The sequence below is a fragment of the Tachyglossus aculeatus genome, chromosome X1, assembly GCF_015852505.1.
Source record: "Tachyglossus aculeatus isolate mTacAcu1 chromosome X1, mTacAcu1.pri, whole genome shotgun sequence".
NCBI lineage: Eukaryota > Metazoa > Chordata > Mammalia > Monotremata > Tachyglossidae > Tachyglossus > Tachyglossus aculeatus.
Window position 1 is genome coordinate 117025708 of NC_052101.1, and position 6516 is coordinate 117032223.

Sequence of the window (6516 nt, forward strand, 5' to 3'; positions counted from 1 at the left end):
TCTCTGTGCCTCAGTTACCTCATCGTAAAATGGGGATCGAGACTGTGAGCCCCAAGTGGGACAAGGACTGTGGCCAACCCAATTTGCTTGTATCCACCCCAGTGCTTAGTACAGTGTCTGGCACATAGCCCTTAACAAATACCATAATTATTATTATCCCCTAGGATTTTGGTCCTCAGCCCCACAGGATTTGGGTACATCTCCATAATTTATTTTCCTGTCTGCCTCCCCCTGTGGACTGTAAACTTCTTGAGGGCAGGGAACCTGTCCACCAACTCTGCTGCATTTTTTTATGGTACTTGTTAAGCCCATATGATGTGCCAGGCACTGTACTAAGCACTAGGGTAGATACGAGCTAGTCAGTTTGGACACAGTCCATGTCTCATGGGGGGCTCACATTGTCCTCTCCCAAGCTCTGCCCACAGTCCTTCCCAAGCGCTTAGTACAGTGCTCTGCACACAGGAAGCGCTCAATAAATGCGATTGAAGAAGCAGACTCTCAGTCAATATGATTGACTGATGGCCGGTTAGTCAGGGGTCTGGCCAGTGTGGCTTATTGATTGTTTATTGTGTGCAGAACACTGTACTAAGCACTTAGGAGAGTACGTGATAACAGAGTTGGTAGACACATTCCCTGTCCACAAAGCTTGTATTCTAGAAGGGGTGACAGACATTTATGTATATAGATAAATTACAGATACGTACATACCTATGGGGCTGAGGGAGGGATGAATAAAGAGTGCAGGTGCTAGTGCTAGGAGTGGGAGAAGAGGAAAGGAGGGTTTAATCAGGGAAGGCCTGTGCATTTAATAAGGCTTTGAAGGGGAGAGTGATCCTCCCTCGGATAAGAGGCCCAAGGCAGAACCAGATAAGATAGACAAGGTCAAAGTATAGTGAGGAGGTTGCGATTAGAGCTAGAGTGAAGTGTGCGAGCAACCGCTGGAGGTTCTTGAGGCGTGGGGAAACATGGACTGAACGGTTCTGAAGAAAAACCATCCCGGCAGCAGAGTGAAGTATGGACTGGAGTGGGGAAGAGGCAGGGATGTCAGCAAGGAGGCTGAGGCAATAGTCAAGGTGGGATAAGATAAGTGCTTGGATCAGCATAGTAGCCATTTGGGTGGAGAGGAAAGGGCAGATTTTAGCGATGCGACGAAGGTTGAACCATCAGGATTTGGTGACAGATTGAATATGTGGGTGGAATGAGAGAAATAAGTCGAGGATAACGTCCAGGTTATGGGCTTGTGAAACAGGGAGGATGGTGGTGCAGTCTACAGAGATAGGAAAGTCATGGGGAGGGACAGGGCTTGGGTGGGAAGACGAGGAGTTCTGTTTTGGACCTGTTAAGTCCAAATCTAACCTTGGAGTATGCTCCCTGCCCAGAGCCCCTCTGCGGGCTCCGGCCTCAAGACAGGCCCATGATGGCGGCATGAGCCATCTCTGTCACTCTCTGGAGACCCAGGAAGTGTTCAGCTGCTGGTACTGCCCCTGTCTGCTCAAGGGATTTGGGACTGTCCGGTTTCTCTCTCCTCACCCCATTGGGTGGGGCTGTCATCATGGGAGGGGGGCCGTTGGTAGGTGAAGTTGAGTGTTTCCTGAGCTTGGATCTCTCCAGGCAGGAAGGCAGGCAGGAGGGTTTTAGGAACTGAGGTTTTCACTTTGGGGTCTTGAGTGGCTTTTCCCTTGGGCAGGGCCATGTAGGATGTGCATATAGCTTTAATTCTATTTGTTCTGACGACTTTGACACCTGTCTACATGTTTTGTTTTGTTCAGGCAAAAGCTCCTCACCCTCGGCTTCAAGGATCTCCATCACCTCGCCCCTCCTACCTCACCTCCCTTCTCTCCTTCTCCAGCCCAGCCCGCACCCTCTGCTCCTCTGCCTCTAATCTCCTCACCGTGTCTTGTTCTCGCCTGTCCCGCCATCAACCCCCGGCCCACGTCATCCCCCTGGCCTGGAATGCTCTCCCTCCCAACATCCGCCAAGCTAGCTCTCTTCCTCCCTTCAAGGCCCTACTGAGAGCTCACCTCCTCCAGGAGGCCTTTCCAGACTGAGCTCCCTCCTTCCTCTCCCCCTCCTCCCCCTCCCCATCCCCCCCCACCTTACCTCCTTCCCCTCCCCACAGCACCTGTATATATGGATATATGTTTGTACGTATTTATTACTCTATTTATTTGATTTGTACATATTTATTCTAATTATTTTATTTTGTTAATATGTTTTGTGTTGTTCTCTGTCTCCCCCTTCCAGACTGTGAGCCCACTGTTGGGTAGGGACTGTCTCTATGTGTTGCCAACTTGTACTTCCCAAGCGCTTAGTCCAGTGCTCTGCACACAGTAAGCACTCAATAAATACGATTGAATGAATGAATGAGTGAATGAATGTCTCCCCCTTCTAGACTGTGAGCCCATTGTTGGGTAGGGACCGTCTCTATATGTTGCTGACTTGTGCTTCCCAAGAGCTTAGTACAGTGCTCTGCACACAGTAAGTGCTCAATAAATACGACTGAATGAATGAACCAAGGATCTGCTGGGGAGCCCCGGCTGGGATGCCACAGGGCCTGTTGATGTCTCCCCACCCAGGAGGGAAAGAGCTGAATGCCTTTCAACTCCAGTTCAGGAAATGGCATGTCCTAGCCTCAGCCCCAGCAGGAGAACCCGGAACCTTGCAGGGAAAGGGGTCTGGGACTACAGGAGGTGAAAGGAGGCAGGGAGAAGAGGATATTTGGGATGGCAGGTGGAACATCTCTTTCCATCAGGCCACGCTGCGTCAGAATGGACCGCTTGTCCAAGAATTTATCCAAATCCCTCTAGCTGATAGTTTCAGTCTGCCTAATTCATGCTCTAACAAACCCCTATGCTTCCCACCAGCTGGCTTGGGAGAAGAAGCTTGTTTTTGAACCTAAGTTCCAACAAGTGCCTCCTCATCCTGGTGGAGGGAGAGGGGGATAATAACAATAATGATGATGATGGCATTTGTTCATTCATTCATTCAATCATATTTATTGAGCGCTTACTGTGTGCAGAGCACTGTACTAAGCGCTTGGGAAGTACAAGTTGGCAACATATAGAGACGGTCCCTACCCAACGCTTACTATGTGCACAGCACTGTTCTAAGTGCTGGGGGAGATACAAGGTGATCATGTTGTCCACATGGGGTTCACAATCTTAATCCCCATTTTCCAGATGAGGTAACTGAGGCACAGAGAATTAGAACAGCGCTCAGTGCTTAGAACAGTGCTTTGCACATAGTAAGCGCTTAATAAATGCCATCAAAAAATAAAGTGACTTGCCCAAAGTCACACAGCTGACAAGTGGCGGAGCCGGGGTTTGAACCCATGACCTCTGACTCCTAAGCCCGTGCTCTTTCCACTGAGCCACGCTGCTTCTCAATTGGATGGATGGATTGGATTTCTTGATGGATGGATGGATGGATGGATGGATGGATGGATGGATGGATGGATCTCTTGATTGTATGGAATGTGGGGAACAATAACTTCAATCCCATCCCCTCCCAGCTGTCATCTTTCCAGACGGAATAGTTCTGATCTCTTCGGGCTGTCCTCTTGTGGAAGTTTCTCCACCCCCGCCCACCCCAAATCGCCCTGGTTACCTTCCCCTGTGCCTTCTCCATCTGGCTATGTCCTCCCTGAGAGGCGACGAGCAGGATGGCACATGGCATTCCAGGTGTGGGTGCCCCAGGGGTTGGGTTTCCTTCCCCCCTCTTCTCAATGGTGCCCAGCATTTCCCTGGCCTCTCCTGGAAATTGATGATTTGATCAATTGGCAGTGATGCCTGGGTTCTTTCCTTAGCTCTGCAGAGTGACAGTCTGGAGTCTGAGCTGCACCTGAGTCTCTAGGCCTCCATTTCCCCCTCCTTTTAGAAGCCAGAAGTTAGTGTCACACCCGGTTTAGAAATGCCAGGGAAAGGAGCAGATGGAGGGAGTGGAAAACATAAATTACTCTTGGTTCCTGCAAAAATACAGTGGAGAAGGACAGGAGAGAGAAAGAGAGACAGAGAGGAGTGAGAGTGAGAGAGACACTCAGGGAAGAGAAAGAGAGAAAGAGTAAAATAAAGGCCGGCCAATATATTGTCTTTGCAGTGGGTTCAACAGCTGATGAATTTCTAAGCTCCCAGAGCTGGGAATCCAGAAAATTTCCCACCTAGGTGATTGGAATTCCCACAACAGTCCTTGGAGAAGGGGTGACTCTAGCCAGGAAAGGAAGGATCTTTGGCTTCCTGATTGGACAGTTGGAAGAGAGTCCCTTCTACCCCTTCCCTCCTCAGGGAACTGAAGCCAGGTGTCCTGACCTGTTTTCCAGTCCATCCCTGCTACAGCCAGCCTGGGGCAAGGGAAGTGGCATGGCCTAATGGAAGAGCCCAGGCCTAGGAGTTGGAGGACCTGGATTCTAATAATAATAATAATACATAATCATGGTATTTGTTAAGTGCTGACTATGTGCCAGGCACTGTACTAAGCACTGGGGTGGATCCAAGCAAATCGGGTTGACACAGTCCCTTGTCCCACATGGGGCTCACAGTCTCCATCCCCATTTTACAGATGAGATAACTGAGGTACAGAGAACTTAAGTGACTTCCAGGTCACACAGCAGGCAAGTGGCGGAGTCAGGATTAGAACCCATGACCTTCTGACTTCCAGTCCCAGGCTCTATATGCTATGCCATGTGTCTAATCCCACTCCATCACTTGTCTGCTGTGTGACCTAGGGCAAGTCACTTCACTTCTCTGTTCCTCAGTTCCATCATCTGCAAAATGGGGATTCAATACCTGTTCTCCCTTCTACTTGCACTGGGAGCCCCATGTGGGGCCTGATAATCTTGTATTTATACCCCAGAGCTTAATACAGTGCTTGGTACATAGTATGCGCTTAACAAATACCACAGTTATTATTATTATTATTATGGGGCTTTTCTGGGACTGTAATTCCTCTAGTTTATACTGTCAATGGGCGGCGGGGCGGGGCACTGAACTGGGCCCAACCGACCCCTCAATCCAAGGAACCCAGGGAGACTCCAAGCTCTCTGAGGGCCTGGGTCCTTTGACCTCTGGCCTTAAAGTGGATTTGGAACCCTCCTCCTCCTCCATCCTCAGCCCATCTGGGTTTAGAGAGGACTTTAAATTTGAGGGACTTTTCTGAATTTTAATTCATCTGCCCTCCAAGCCTACTTGGGTGAGCATCCTACCAGCCCTTCAATCAATCAATCAATGGTATTTATTGAGCACTTATTTTGTGCAAAGCACTAGACTAGGCGCTTGGAAGAGTACACTATAACAGAGCTGGTAGACACATTCCCTGCCCACATCGAGCTTACAGTCTACGGGGACTGTGAACTTCAGATCTTCACCTCTTCCACTCCCATCACGCCCCTTCCCCAAAACCTAATCATCACAGCATGTGCTTCTGAGTCATCTAGAACAGCCCCCTCCCCACCCCAGCCCCGCTCCCAGGCCTGACACAGCCGAATAATGGCTGCAGTTACACAGTCTCTTCCCTGGATTCACCCCCACCCGCCGGGAGGTAGACATTCCTGGCTTTGAGGTAGACGGAGCTGATGGGGTGCGTAGGCTGTTGGGAAAGTGATTTGGGGAAGCCGGATTGAAAGCCTGAGCCCCCCTCCTCAGGAGGGCACCTCCCCCCCAACAGCCCCCCAAATGTGAACCTTACGCTCGGGTACCACTGCTTCCATTTATCCAGTTAGACCTCCAGCACTCCCAGCTTCTGTTGAACACTTACTGTGTGCAGAGCACTGTTCTAAGCACTTGGGAGAGTACAATATAACAATATAAAAGACACATTCATCTTACAGTCTAGAGAGGAAGACAGACATGAATATAAATACATTAAATTACAGAGATGTAAAAAAGTGCTGTGGGGCTGGGAGGGGGGATGAGTTAAGGGAGCAAGTCAGGGTGATGCAGAAGGGAGTGGGAGAAGGGAAAAGGAGGGCTGTCTGGGAAGGCCTCTTGGAGGAGATGGGCCTTCAATAAGGCTTTGAAGGTGGGGAGAGTAATTGTCTGTCAGATATGAAGAGGGAGGACATTCCAGGCCAGAGGCAGGACGCGGGAGAGGTGGTCGGGGGCAAGATGGATGAGGTCGAGGTACAGTGAGAAAGTTGGCAGTAGAGGAGAGAAGTGTGAGGGCTGGGTTGCAGTAGGAGAGTAGTGAGATGAGATAAGAGCGGGCAAGGTGATTGAGTGCGTTAAATTTGATGTTAAGGCGATTCTGTCTGATGCGAAGGTGGATGGGCAACCACTGGAGGTTCTTGAGGAGTGGGGAAACGTGAACTGAACATTTCTGTAGAAAAATGATCCAGGCAGCGGAGTGAAGTATGGACTGGAGTGGAGAGAGACAGGAGGCAGGGAGGTCAGCAAGGAGGCCGATACAGTAATCAATGTGGGATAGGATAAATGCTTGGACTAATGTGGTAGCAGGCTTCTCAGAAGGGAATCTGGGAAGTCAAAGGTGCTTCGATCTCTTGGGTCCCCCAGAGGTGGCTACTAT